Source organism: Protopterus annectens, chromosome 10.part0 (assembly GCF_019279795.1).
Source record: "Protopterus annectens isolate FY-2018-M chromosome 10.part0, PAN1.0, whole genome shotgun sequence".
In the NCBI taxonomy this organism is placed as follows: Eukaryota; Metazoa; Chordata; order Ceratodontiformes; family Protopteridae; genus Protopterus; species Protopterus annectens.
The window spans coordinates 1,048,231,501-1,048,248,313 of record NC_056744.1 but is presented as its reverse complement, the minus strand read 5'-3'; positions in this window follow the sequence as shown (position 1 = coordinate 1,048,248,313).

Below are 16,813 nucleotides of genomic sequence, written 5' to 3'. Positions count from 1 at the left end.
TGGGGGTGAGGGGTCCAATAAACATGTAACACATAGCATTAACCCCCCCAGCTAGGCTGGTGAGACATACAGACACACAATAAACGTAAACACACCACTGCTTCCCAGACCACCGGCAGGATACCACTGGTGGGAGAGACCTGCAAGGACTAATCTTGAAACATAGACAATGATGTCCCATGTGGGACACCAAAAATTAATGATCGGAGCCAGTCCCGGTAATGACTTATCAAACCAGGCTGTAGATGTACATGGACCAGTAGGTTGTGCAAGCCTGATAACCCATGGGTCGACACAATGTACGACATGTGTCCCAACACGGGGAGAGTGGGCACTATATAGTGATGTGTTTATACGCCACCAGCACCCACAGTAAGGATGAGTGCTGTAGAGGAGTGGCAGGTGGGGGAACTATAGTTATGCAATTATGGGCCTAGGCGTGCAGGTGTTGGCTGGCAAAGTCATATTAGGACCACCCCGGGATGTAAGTAATAGTCTGAAATGGGCATAGCTGATGCGCATACCTCCCAACCCCTAAGGGCACCATACTCTTGAACTGTCCCCGATTTCTAGGGACGTCCCTGATTTCGACTCAGTTTCTAACTCTGTCCCACTTAAATCCTCCTAAAACTAGTGACATTTGGAGGAAAGGTGGCGAATTACATGTAATGGAAAACAAGAACAATTAAGAGTCATAAACATCATTTACCACAAAAAATGTGTATGAATTCATATGCTTTGAGTCTGTCAATGTGTTAGGTTAATAGCACCAATAATTTAAATGTGTCCCTGATGTTGTTATGCCATGTCCCTGATTCAGTTTGTATTTTCCCCAATCGTATGAGAGGTCTGATAGGGACAGAAAGCACATATTCCACTGACAACCTTAGAAAGATGATAGAATTTTAGGTATGCAGTAGCATGACTCAGCTGATGGATGTGGGTTCTTAAACCCATTTACTTGTTTGTATTGAAGAGTTTCAGTTCCCATGTATTAGCCAGATGAGTGCAGATAGTAAGAGGAACACACCAATAATATGAGTCAAACCCTGGACAGGCCACAGATTCCATACAGTTGAATGGCATGCCGTCACCTAATAGGCAGCCATTCCCGATACTATAGGCATGTATTCCGATGTGATAGGCATCTCAAGGGAATATCATAGTCCTCACTCCCACCCAGGGGTGTGGGTGTCAGATGCAAACACCAAATGCAGTGCATTTGCATGTGCAGGAGCAAGCAGGTGTAAACCTGTTTGGCCGCCAGTATGCGAGTATTACACTGGCAAAGAAATGTAGAGGCTGAGTGTAAGAAACTGTAACCGGAGGTTAGCATTGCTTAGCACCGCAGAAAACCCATGCACACCTGCTCACAACTGCTTTAATATGCCTTAATCACTCCTTATCCAATGGCCTTGTTCTGCCCTGCAACAAAATAAATGGCCGCCGCAAGGCTCGAAACCAGGACCCTGCACACACAGCTAATGTGATTTACCAATAAGCCATGGCAGATATACAGAAATTGGACCTTATCACAAACATATCATCCAGTGCAGTCATTCAACAGTATAGGAAATGTATTCCATCATGTAGATGTATGTGTGACTGTTTATGTCCAGCATATAGGTATATACATATATAGAGATATATCAGGAACATACCATGTGACAACAAAGCATTACAAATGAATGAAAAGGGAAACACCAGTGACACCTGTATTATGTAGAGGTGTTGTCCTATGTAATATCAAAAGTCGCCCAGACAGACATGTGTCATTCATACACGCAAACATTTGCACTTTGGCTGTATACATCACTCTGTGCATGTTATTTACATTAACACAACAGTTCCTGTTCAATCATTATGTGAGAACAGTACTCTTGCAAGGTGCTGTGTGCAACATCATCATCATGATAAAGGTAAATGGGGTAACCATAGAGGGACTGGTAGTGTTGTGTGTACAATGGGGTCGTCCACATCACGTGTACCTGGAACATTTAGGAGTCATGTGCATACTAGTATAGTGCGCCTGAGCGACTGGGGTGAGGACAACAGGAGTATGTTGTGATGCATATTAAAAGTGTTACATGTGTCCAGTGGACATGTGTGTGAAATGGACAGCTATGTATGGGGCAAATGTTGTTCTAGTAACTGATTGGCCTTATGTTTTGGAGGGTGAGAGTGGGATGTGGGGGAAGGAGAGTAGGTATGCCCGTGGAGGATAGGTAGGGTAGGATGACAGACCAGACAGCATACAGGGTCAGTATATGACACATGTGGGGGGATACACCTCGGATGGGGAGGGGTATTCGGCATTCACAAGCCCATGAGCCCCAGATGTAAACAGTGGGACAGAGGTCCCTAGCCATGGGCGGCCACCTCTGCAACACAACAGCTGCAAAGGTGACAGTGCTGGGGGCTGTCTAGGAAGGGCAGCTTCACCCTGTAAATGTGACACTCTGCCCTTGAGCTGGTGTATCTGGCCTCAAAACCCCTTATTGAGCCCCTACACACCACGTCCACGACCGTACGACAGCAGACAGGTTCCTGTCTGGACCTGCTCCCAGGGGGACACGCTCCATCCTCAGTGGAGGTACCACCAGAAGGTGGTACAGAACCAACAGCGGTGGAAGTCCAAGGCTGGGCCCCAGATGTGCTGGTGCTCGGTGCCATGGCCAGCTGAAGTGGGACAGGAGGTTCTGCCGGGACCTCCAAACCCATACAGCCTATGGTGTTGCAGTTTAAACACAGATATGACTTAGTAATAGTCAACAGCATTCAGGATTACTTACAACAGCATGCATAGATATGACCATCAACCCAACACAACAGATGGAGCACAACACATGCATATATACTGCATGACATATGTACAAAGTGTAGAAGACATGTGACTGCAGCAATGAACAGTGGCCCATTATTGGCATGTCACTGGAACCCCAGGCAGTGTCTGTCATACCACTGTTTCATGTGACATATGTCCAGTCAGGGATGCAATGGCAGTAACACATCGCTATCACCATGTACTGGCTGCAATCCTCACACTATGCTCCTGCTGTTCACAGATGTGTGTTCAGTGAGTAGCACAGGTAACAAATGGTTCCACACACTGACCAGTCCACAGATGGCCCTACAGATGGTGTCCGTCATGAACAGAGCACTGTCTTGTCAGTTTTAAAATGTGCAGAATAGCCATTACCACACACAACTTATTAAACAGGCAGTAGTCTCAATGAAGCATAGCTACACATACATGCTGTAGTCATGTCTAGCACATCACCCTCCTTTCTTTAGGCTATTTCCCCACAGTGTATGTTGTTTGAGGAACATCCAGATATCATCTGTGATGCCGTTTCCAAACACCAGATCCAGGTACCACTCACAGTGACTCTCATGGGCAAACAACAACATGATGTCCCTGGATATTATACTGTGTTTTTCATGCAAAAGGCTATGGGAACATCATCACAGCTTTTCCACATGCAATCAGCTAGAGGAGGACTGCAATAGGCACAGAGGCCATCACCTGATCATGAACATCACTTATGTTGCACAAGCTGCTGCTGAACAGGTGTACACCTCCACATCCATCAGAGAGTGTGTGGGAGGGACAGACAGAGGCAAGGTACATCAGAGAAGGGCTTGGAGACTAAAACCTAAGCATTGTCTGTCACACACCTACCAGTACAGGGGTCATACCCCTTACTGACTAGTCATTACTATTACAAGTGCATGCAGTTACTCTATGTGCCACAAAGCTGACATGTTGGTGTGCTGTAAGAACACATATGTATGTTGATGAGCTACATCTGCAACAGAGATATAGTAGACATACATTAGGTGTAGCACACATGGCTGTCCACATGAACGGATGTCATTGTCAACACAACCACATTCTCTAATGGACTCACATTGACACTCTTTGCCAGGCCCACAATTACACTCCCTAACTACTTAGTTTGCCACACTGCAGTAATGCACAGGTACTACATGCACCACAGGGGATATCCAGAGGGTCTATGGGCTAGGGCATGTGAATGTGTTTGACATCTGTTGCTATGCCAATGGGAGTTATACCAGGAGTGACTGTGGTTGGGAGCATCATTCCCCACACGCAGACACAAGGTGCAGTACTGACATGGATGTGTGCATTGCTTCATGGGTGTGTAGTGGTCAACTGTGCAAGATGGCTGTACAAGGCTGAGTGAGGGGTAATCCTTGGCATCACACCACCTGACAATGGTGTGCAGTGTGGTACAGGGGTGTAGTGTCTGCAATGTCCCATACAGATGGGTATTGTATGAACTGCCCTGACATCCTGGATACCATTGTGTATGGCCATAGCTTTGCAATGCATGCCATGTCTGTGTTTATAGTCCTTGACATGGACATTGCCTGGGATGTGCATGTCCCAGAATAATGTACAGTGACATGTACAGGTGTAGCTGGTTTCGCCGGCACATGTTGTGTACACAGACTGTTATCCTCCAATATGCCAATACTGGCCTGGTGTGGCAGAACCTACTTATACTCAGCAGGTTGACCATGCACCTGCAGTGATAGCATGATACAGGTATTCCCTGGTGTCAGTGGCATCGGTCTATACAGGGCACATGTGTACAGCACTGTATGGCCTCTGTGGATCACATATGATGGCACCACATATGTTGCAGGCATCCAGTGGGAAACATAGTGAAGACATATTGTCCGCAATTATGTGCCTATTGTACTGCTGTACAGCGTGCCATGTCCTCTGCAGCCCACTACAATCACACCATGCCTACTATCTGTCATCAATGTGCAGGGTACTAGCAACATAGCGGGATATTCTAGGCAAGTGTGTTTATGTATGACACATGGGTTCAGTACATATTCTGGGTACTAGTAAGGTTGCATACTTTGTTCACCAGGCCTTTTGCCAGATGTCGGGGTATGGCTTGCCAACACAGTCCAGTGGCTGACTGACAGCTGTACTCCTCGTGAGGTGGGCATTGTGACATAAGACAGACACCATATAGGAAAACTACAAAATCCACTTCCCAACATGTCCAGTGGTTAGACACACACACAGTCAGCTCCACACAGGCTCTGACAGTCAAACACACACACACAACACACACACACACACACACACACACACACACACACACACACACACACACACACACACACACACACACACACACACACACCTGCCATGTCCTGGAATAGCACCCCTATCTAACTAGTTTATCACACTACAGCAATACACAGTTACAGCACATGCTATGGAGAATACTGGGTTACAGCAATCTTAGAGGTGTATTCCTAGGTGGGTGACATCGGCAGGATTGCCAAAGTGATCATGTGAATTTCACAGAGTGTGCATACTCTAAAATGCATTGTTCTTGTCTCAGGCAGACAGAGAGACACACACACACAGTTGGACTCGGAATAGAACCCCTGTCTAACTAGTTTACCACACTACAGCAATACGCAGCTACAGCGTGGTCTACGGAGAATACTGGGTTACAACAATCCTAGAGGTGTATTCCTAGGAGGGTGACATCTGCAGGATTGCCAAAGGTGGTCATGTGAATTGTACAGAGTGCTCATACTCTAAAAAGCATTATTCTTGTCTCAGGCAGACAGAGACACACACACTTGGTCTCTCTCAGAATAGAACCTCTGCCTAACTAGTTTATCACACTACACCAATACGCAGTTATGGCATGCACTATGGAGAATACTGGGTTACAGCAATCCTAGAGGTGTATGTCTAGGTGGGTGACATCAGCAGGATTGCCAAAGGTGGTCATGTGGGTTGTAAAGAGTGTGCATACTCTAAAAGCATCGTTACTTTCTTAGGTAGGCAGACAGGCATACACACAGTTGATCTGTCTGGGATTAGAACACCTACCAAACTAGATTAACACACTTCAGCATTACTCAGTTACAGCACACGTCATGGAGATTACAGGGTTACAGCAGTCCCAGAGGTGTATTCATAGGTGGGTGACATCAGCAGGATTGCCAAAGAAGGACATTCCAAGTGTACTGCGGGTTGCACATGTCTGTTACCTGCGTGTACCCGCTGCTTACTGTTATGAAAACACATTTACACCTGTTTACAACTGCTTTATGCAGTCCTAATTAACAGTATCAACAAGACTTGCAGGTCCTGAACCCTGGACCATGCACACTGAGGTTACTCGACGTACCGCTAAGCCATCTGGGTTGTACACATGTTGCATGGAGTCTATAATGCACATTCTACCACAGGTATTCCACAGTACTGAAAACAAATATATATATATATATATATATATATATATATATATCTATATATACATGTCTGAACGCCCTTTGTGACACAGAAGGGTTCCAAAGGAACTGACGTGTACACAAAACAGAAGCATCGCCTGTGTCATAACATTTAAATCATAAGCAGTTCACCAGAGAAGGGATGGTTGTTGTGTATGTGGAGTTTGGGGTGAGGAATGATGGCTAATGTAATCTACTCCGGGGATTGTGGAGTTAGGGTGGGGGACTGATGGGTATGGACCTACACCCCAGCGACCACTTCTGTGTCACTGCTCGACAGTGGCACAGGAAAATAACACACCCAACTGTAGTCGTTCTTGACCGTGCATTCTTTACCATTCCTAACTATGTAATACTTTGTAGACATTGGTCACCATGGCTGGCTACCATGGTGTGCTAAAAGACATTACACACATGTATGCCTGGCTACAGGGTAGTCACACACACAAACACGCATACACATGCCAGTAATGCGCATACACAACTTGCCTATGTAAAGGTAACTAGTACAGTGGTATGCAGTTGGGGTATGTGCCAAAGAACACATACACTTACCCTTACTGATTCCATGTCTGAGCTGGGTGACATCACAGGACTGATCACTTGCAGTGGGGAGGTGGGAAGAGAGAGGTTTAGCAGTTGACAAGGATAAATGCCAGTGAAAAAGGAGGTATTGCTTTGGAATGCAGCAAAACCCGCTGCCATGACAGGATGCCAACACATATACACACACAACCACACTCATCCATTTGGTGACACACACACTCAGGCTTTTGCTAAGACACACACAGGCATTTGCAGTCACACACACAAACACAGTTGCCAGTGGTGGGATCAGAACTCCTGCCTATCTAAAGTTCACGATTACAGTACTACGCAGTTACGAGATACAACACAGAGATTACACATTCCAAGGCAGTCAGACTGCCCTTCTACAATTGAGGACAACACCAGGGAGGCTGACAGTCACAAAGTACATAGCTGTAGTCCTGTGTGTTTAAAGTAAGTATCCATTACAACCTGTATGCACAACCAAGACACATCATCCGCAGGAAGGCCTGAGAGGTATAGCTGTAGCACAACAGGAATCTAAACCAGAGTATGGCCATCTGTGGAATGGACAATTACTATCACTATACAGGGTTACAGTGGGCATGCTCATACACTCAGTAGCACTGGGCCATTTGGGATGCACTATGACTACAACTACACAATGTTATACTGGGCATGCTCATACACTTAGTAACAAAGGGCTTGTTGGATGCACTTACTCAAATTACATAAGGTGGCAATGGGTATGCTCATACACTTAGTAGCACAGGGCTGTTTGGGATGCACTCCAATTTTAACCACAGAAGGCCATGGTGTGCATGCTCAAACTCTTACATGTACTGCACACATTGTAATGGACTCCTATTGTAAACACACAGGTTAACAGCTAGGTACATCTTACCTGTCAGTATATATGCACATCAAACTAGTTTACTACCTGATACCTGTATGTGGCCTCTAAATGATATATGTGTCTGTGCTGTGTGATACAAATGCATACATGTACATGAATTACTGACATATATATGTTCCGCATACACATTCATGCATGTGTGGAAGTGATAGACAATAGGTTACCTGGGTCACACAGGCAGATGTTACCTAAAGCATGTGTCAGACACCTTGCTGCCCTGAAAGGCATACATTGATAGCAGGTTGTGGACAGTGGCATTATATGTGGAACAGTGGCATGCACAAGCATAATGTGTGAGCCACCTTGTGTAATGGTACTGAGGTGCAGGTGACAAGTTGACCTCTCCCGGGTGTGGTAGTAGTTGTAATTATTAGCAGAATTGCTACCCTAAGTATATCTCCCATTGGTCATATACACAAGTTCTGCCGCTGTCCATCACCTTACATGGGGCATTTGCTACCAAGCACATTAATGCCACGCGCAGTGATGTCATGGTATGGGTGGCAAGTGCTAGACCAAAACAATGAGCCAATGTCCTGCTGTTATTATGAGGTTGCGCAGTGTCTGTCATTCCGGGCTGTCATGACCGAACGACGAGTCTTCAACACAGAGCAAATGCATCCATGTTAAACATGTGTGTGGATAATACCTAGGTCGCATTTACCCATATAGCCGCATTCCAAGGCAAATGTCCTACACACAGAAGTAACACCCTGACACCTACATGACAATTGCATTGGATGCCTATGCTAACCCATGCTAGATGTGTGGCTTTAGTAATCCATTAGCTCAATGTAGAACCTAGAATGGAGAATACTGACATCTGTGCAGTGAGGAACACCTGGCTGAAGGCTCTGTAGTGTACAATTGCACTACCACCATATAACTCAGATCCAGACATGTGGGCCATAACAGTGGTATGGGCCATACCAGGTGGTGGTGTACATGTCTTCATAAAGGCTACTCACATGTGTGGACCACTACTCCGACATAACGCATCACAGATGAGTCATGTACAGGTGGCAGTGACAAATGCAGCATTCTAGGTTGTATCCACATATACATCCACCACATTGTTCCCAAACTACCAACACACATCCATATGTGGTATGAAATAGTATGGTAGACCACCAGATAACCCTTGATTGGTGGACTGTACCTATACCTACATCAACTGTGCAATGTACCCATGTACAGACATAGCTGCATAATGTGTTATGCAATGCAATAATACCACTGTTTGTAACCTGCTCAGTTGTACACTTACCAGGGCCCCTCGGATGTTGTCAGCATTAACATGGTCGACTGTTGCTGTAAACCAGTAAAAAACACCCTCATGGTTGGATATGACCTAACCGTATCTGCCCAGGATATGTACATCCCACACTCATACAGCATATATCACATTACCATAGCTTTCGTTTACCTTTTTACATACAGGTGGCTACAGTCATTACACAAATGCACATGGCAAATAGCATGCGAACAGTACATAAAGTTCGATATCTATGTTGACAGAGGTAATATCCCCTCTCTACTAGTCACCCATAACACCTAGCATATCATACAACACCCAGTGTGGCATGTATGTCTTTAGACATGTCCACCTAATGCAATGCCTACAAACATACCCAAATAACAGAACCATAGGACCTATACAAGGCCTGTATTGACAGACTCAGGGAAATCCAGCTCTGCACTGTATGTTCCTGAGTAGTCACAGGTGATATGTTCATGACATGTACAGCCATGTGTGGTCACAGCTCCTACATATACCCCATGTCAACAATTGCAAGCCATGCATGCTGTGTGCTGTCTGGACATTAGCCTTAGTACCACAATAGCCAGTACATGGTTGGGTGAGATGTTTACAAGCCACAGATGCTCGGCTATGTTTCACACATGGCATGGGGTAGGTGTGGAATGTATCCTCTTTACCTGCTAGTGCACGTACTGATGTGGACCGCATATGTGTACATGTATTGCTGTTTGTGTAGATTCCATGTGTGTGCAGTGTCTGATGTCTGAAGGTGACTGTTGTCTTAGTACATTTTGCTGTTGCAATACAGCCTCAACATTGCCAACTATATATGGTGATATGCTCAAAGTACAGTAAGCCGTACATGAGGTATGGATAGATGTTTGGACATGGCTACTAAGTGGTGGGGCTCCTTTGCAGATGAATGATTACTGAGGACAGCTCACTGGTGTGTTACAACCAGGCCTACAATAACCTGTGTACCTGCTAAGGTCAGGTTTTGTTAATTGAAGTGGAAGACAGACAATGTAGAATGCTGTAAGGGTGACACCGAAGGCAAACCCCATGACACCTGTAACAGTAATACCTCCCCTGTGCATATATTGTGCATGTATCAGCACAGTTGTCATAGGAAAGAGTCATTAAGCATTGTACAGGATGTGATAGAGCTGCACTGCTGTAATACCTATCATGAGATAGCCATGTGTTTGATTCACGGTATTGTCATGTGTGGGTGTGTGCTCATATATGTCACATATGGTTGGGAATACATCCCACATGTTATCACTCTCCTGAACATTGTTGGTGACACCAGTACAGAGTAAAGTGTAGAAAGAAAGCCATAGGCAGGTGGTTGAACCACACACATGTAAAGTGTCTGTATGTGTGTGACATAAGTGTATTTCTTTTTGAATGCCGGTGTGTGTGTGTGTGTGTGTGTGTGTGTGTGTGTGTGTGTGTGTGTGTGTGTGTGTGTGTGTGTGTGTGTGTGTGTGTGGTTGTCCAGTTCCTGGAGTGAGGCTGTATGTTACCATAGTGGAATGTTAATGCCCCTTCCCCCCATTCACTCAAAGCAGTATAACATGCCTGTTGATAACATCAATCATAGGCAGGCTTACTAACCGCCTGTTAACATGTATGCCCTGGGTTATGACCTGTTGTTACATAGCCTACTGATGGACCCCCCCCCTCCACACATACACTCACTGCACTTTAGTATCCCTGTCAATGTCCTCAATCTTAGGACATTCCAACTACTTGTACATGTGTAATCTCTGTGGTGCGTCTTGCAATTGCGTAGTACTATAATGATGATATGAACATAGGCAGGGGTTGACATCCAAATACTGGCAACTGTGTGTGTGTATCAGAGTGTGTGTTACTGTGTCAGGACTCCCTGAGTGTGTGGGTGTGTCTGTGTTTGCATGCTGTCATGGCAGTGGGTATTACTGCTTCCCAATGTGATGCCACTATTTCCACCAGCCTTTACCCTTGTCATCCAGCATACCACACTTTTACCCACTCTGCACTCCAGGTTACTATACCTGTGATGTCACCCAGTATGGATGCAACGGCTCTGAACACAGTAGCTTACTACACAGCTATCATGCTCTTGGATCATTAGATCTGTAAACATAATTAAAACATGGGAAAATATAACTGTGATGTGGAAGTTACAAAGTGCATGCAGGTATTGTAATACTGACCTGTGGGTAGTCAACATGTACATATGGGACTCCCGCAAACACCAACATCCCCCGGCACATGCAACTACACCTGAAAGAGGAAGGCAGAACATCAGGATCAACATGCTGTTAGTGTTGTTACACATGATACATGCTGTCAAATTTAAAAATGTATTCCAAAACAGCAGTACATGTTATGTCTGCTGCCTGTCAACACTACTCAACAATATTATCCTACAATTGTCTACTAGTATGTTCACCCTGTACATCAGACCATATGAACATGTCCCTGCACCGATGGTGTGGATGACAGGAATGCAGCACAGGCATCATCATATGCACAGGGTGATAATGTTTGTCAGAGGCCTAGGCTGTGCCATTGGATGACATCATGCTTGTGTGTTAGGACCTGTGATATTATTGGGAATTTGTGGATGTTAAGTGTGTGTGTTGAGGGGCCCTACATTTGTTTCCAGTGTGTGTGTATGCATGTACACAGGTCTGACATGAGGCTGGCCTACACTGGGGTAATATTGACAGTTGCAGACTGTACAAGGCAGGTGTCACAGTTCACGGTGTCCAGCCATGGCCACGTAACCTGCGCCTGCCAGTGGTTTCATGGGCACTACCAGGCAGAGGTCCAGATTGGGTACTGTCTGATGACACATGTCCACTGGAATCGTGTCCCTCTTGGGACCATCCAGGACCACATGCACGTGGCCTGCTGTGTCCTGGTGTTGACTGCACAGCACCAGCAGCACTGCTGCTGCTACCACCACTATGAGAGGGGTCATGTGCAATAGCATATTCACGTAGACCTTCAACAGGTGATGTAGCTGGCCTACGTCCATGTGCTCGACACCTCGCTCCCACCAGATTTTCCAGCACAGAAATTCCACACTCGGGAATTGACATGCCACGGTCAAGGACTCCCATCATGTCACCCAATCGTCTATCCAAAACATCTGCAAGATGATGGTGAGCATTTGCAAGTGCCTGAATGTTGTTGGTTAATGAACGGACAGCAGCCCTCTGATGCCTCAGATCATCTCTGTTGTGTCATTCAGCACGTGCCTGTGCCTCCATTACAGCCTGAAACATGTGTCTGGTGACACCAGCTGATGTGCTTGGTCCCACAGGGGCATGTTGGCCAGTGGGCCTCCTACGAGCAGCGCTGTGCACATGTCTGTATGGGACATTACCTGTCTGTTGAGTGGGAGCATGGTGTGCAGGCACACCTTCCATAGTCACCACACTTTCCTGTTCCATGCTACAACCCGCCAACTGTCCTTTCTCTATGGCCGGTGGTGATGGGGCATGTGCAGGCAGGGGAACTGTGTGCGAGGATGAGGGGGAGACTGGTGGAATGGCAACCAATGGCACAGATTCAGCCCCTGACAACCCTTGCCTGTGCCTCAATCATACCATCATCATCACTGCTAGAGTCTGTGGAGTCACTAACATCAAGTGGACTGCAGGAGGGCAATGCACCTACATCAACACTTGTGAGGGGAAGACAAGAACTGTACATTACAAGTTATACCAGACACTCACCCAGAGACACACACACAGGCACACACAGAGACACACACACACACACACAAAGACACAGACAGAAACACCCACAGACACACACAGACACCCACAGACACCCATAGACACAGACACACACAGACACAGACACATACACACACACACACACACACACACACACACACACACACACACACACACACACACACACACACACACTCACAGACACACACAGAAACACACAGACACACACGCTACATGCATGTGATATGACAGATGGCATTCAGCTTAAACAATTATAGTTTCAGCTTGCACAATTATAGTGGTAGTCATCATACATCCCTAAGTTGCACACAACAGCATGCATGTGGTATAGCAGACGGCATGCACCTTACATAATTATAGTGGTGGTTAGCATACATACCTGTATTGCACCCTTTGTGTTAGTAGCCTATGCCCCATACCTGCAACGCAATGCATGCACTTTGCACCATTGCACTGCACTGCCATGGTGTGTGCAACATACACCACATGTTAACAGACAATCGCCAGTACATCTGCCACTGATGCTTTATGTTGGCCACTGCCCCTATATGTGAGAACATGAGCAGTAGGGTATGTTGACTGCATACTATATTTCTTGAGCCCTAGCTTGCATATCTCCCCAAAGCAGTGCATGTCTGTTCAACATTATTCCGCCTACCCATGAGCTGAGTTTAGACATTGTGCATGTGGCTGTACACACATGTTTGACATGGCTGTCCCTACTTTGCAATGGTGCCACAGACCAGCACAGGTGTACAGTACACCAGCCTGCTGTGTGGTGTATGACCTTGCCAATCACATGTAGTATGACATGTCTTCTGCTGACATGTTGAATGACATGCATACATGTGCAACACAATGGTGTGCTTTCCAATCTACAGTATGGTAATGGTGTCCCAATACAGGTACGTGTTATACTAACATGGCCTTCAGCTGATGCAATGTTGCCTGTCCACCCTACATGTATGCAGGGGCATACTGCACATTGAGCTGATGTGCATAGCCATTGCAGGGCATCATGTGGCTTCACAATTGCTATACAGTGTGAGCTACTGACACGGTTCATAGCCATGATTATGTTCACATACAATACATATCTAATGTTAAATGTGACCCGCATCACCGAGGTGTATACACAATAAACTCTAATGTGGAATGTGTGGCACAGGTCACAGAAGGGTATAAGGATGACACCCCTGCACATCTACAACCATATTACTGATACCTGCCAACTACACCCACACATGGCTAACGTACAGGTTCTCTATGTCCCACATGCCATCTTTGTACCTCACACACATGAGGAGCAGGCATGATAGTGGTGCCTAACACCAGCAAGGTGAATCTACTGTATTTGTGGCAGGATGTGGATATCTGTGTATGTTGTGCAACACATGTATGTATTTGGATACTGTATAGGTGTATGCTTCCATGTCGTGACACACTCCAGATGTTCAGGACATCTAATGTGGTGGTTTCATGGTATGCCTACACAAGCTGTGCACAGGCCTGTATGATGTTTAGTGTTTCACGTCTGCAATATCACCATTACACAAAGGCCATAGTTGTATTGTGTCGAGCAAATGTACAACAGGGTGTACATCACTTCTACTGTGTGCTTTGCTTCATGCCTCTGGCTATCTTCCATGGCCATGTGTACACATGTGCAGAACAATGATTGTGATGGCCATTGTCTTTCACATGTCAGTGTTATCCCATATGACATACACCCATAGATGTCATATGCTCCACTGAGGACAGGGTTATGCAGACAAAGGGTGGTATGTATGGGATGTGAGACTTGTCTTCCAGGATAGTTGAGCAGTGTTGCAGTCAGTCCACTACATGTCATGCACATGTCTGATAGCAAATGACAGTGTGTGACATTCATAGCAAGGGTATACTCCACAAGGGTGTATCCTGTGGGCCGGGCATACTCCAGCTCCAGTATATTTAGTGTGTGTGCCCACATATGCTCTCTGTACAGTACTGTTCGTATTCCCACCATGTGTAATGCTGATATGTAGTACCTGTTCCTACAGTGGAACACACCTCCACCATTGTATTCACTGTTGTCCACACATCTGGCAATAACAGTTTGGAAGGTTTAGTGTAGGTGTGTCATATAGTCTACAATTGTTTCACATAGGTAAACAGTGTGATGCATTGCAGGTCTGACCAGTGTCCAATACCAGGACCACCATACATTATGTGTATGTGTGTTATGGCAGATAGCATGAAATTAATATGTTCTGTGCAGTATCAAGCCTGGTAAATAATAACAATCTCACCTGACACAGGCTGCTGTCACTGCAAAATACCAGAGGTACCTAAACAGGGGTGTCACAGCAGTAAGATTATCCACACCTATGTGGTAGCTACAGGGTGCAATGTCTATGTTAGCGCATAAGCCAGTACAATACACTATCCTATTGAGTATGAACATCTGTGCATACATAGAGTAGCAGACTATAGTATGTGGCATGTGTGCATGCATGCCTTGCATATGATGTTACATTACATATTGTACAGTAACACATGTAACTATGTGATATATGGTTGCATTTTATGTGCAGTAGTGACTTGCCAGGCAATTCAAGGCTCTGTGGTTGAGAGACACCCACCTCCACAATACCAGCTGACGCTTGTGGATGGAGGCCTGCAGGTGTCCCCAGGTAGGCCAGTTGTCCTTGGTACGTGTGAGTGGGGGCTGGGTGAGTGGCCCCACACCTGTTGCACCTTGTTCCCTGGGGATTGCATTTGCACGCTGTTTCGCCCATCTTATCTGGTCAATGCAGTGTCGGCACACCTGTTGATAGGTGTGATTGTGACCACCGACGTCATTTACCCTCCTGCAGAGTTCCTTCCACAGGGCATCCCGCTGCTGTGCATCCTGTGGTACAAGACTGAAAAGCACTGTGTAGTTGTCAAGGAGGTATGGGATGAGGACCTCATCTTCAAAGCGGCTGTATCGCGACAGGTGGGTACAGGGCATGCCTGGAAGACATAACGATGGAGACAGGTCACAGTAACTCACAGAGAAGTACAGCAGTACAGCTGAACATACATGTGTATCACATTTATTAAGTTTACAAATACATCTTTGTAGACCTACATGACACTAACACCACTGACATGTACACGTCACACACATTTGACACCTACTGGTGATGTGATATCACCATATATGTGTGTGTGTCATGTGATGACATTGCTCATACACCATGTGGATTTTGTCTTGATGTGGGCATGTCTGTTTGCCTGTAGTGGTGTCTTTACCTATCAGCACATGCCTGGATGTGTTCACATTAATGCAGTCGACCTTAATGCTGTGTATATGCCACATATATAGTCATGCATAGCCATTAGGGACATGACCTGTGACCCTGCAGACTTGCAAGCATGTATGTGTTTTACCATATACATCTACATGGCATTGTACAGCTGTGTAGCATCCTGCCATGTATTGCCTGCGTTGCGCATGTGTAAAACATGGGCAATAGCTAGTGTGATGGTATTCGCAGGGTTGGGTATCAACTATTGTATGTATGGTCATAGTGATGTGGTAGTCTATATGCCCTAGGCCATTTATGAGCCTAGGCAGACAGGTTGCCTAGCTGTAGGCAACAGACAGTAATATTCAGTGGACAGTTCAAGCAGTGCCACAGAACTGATACACATGGTTACTGATATGTTTGTCATGCGGTCATCACACCATGTCACAGAGAGGGGCGATGTGCAGCTCCGCTGGACAGGGTTGCATAGTATGGCAAGACTATGTTAAGCGTATGGGACAGGAATCTGCCATGCATGTTGTGATCCCTGTACTAGACAGGTGGATGTCTATGACATATGTGTTTATTTGGGATTAGGATGTGTTAAGTGTAGCATGTCCAACACCTGTGGGTTGGACATGGCTTTATTCAGGATAGGCTGCATGCTACATAATGCAGCTAGGGATTGTGAAGGGCAGTGTAGGCCATGTAAACATGGGCAATAACTCTTAAAGGGAATATTTAATCT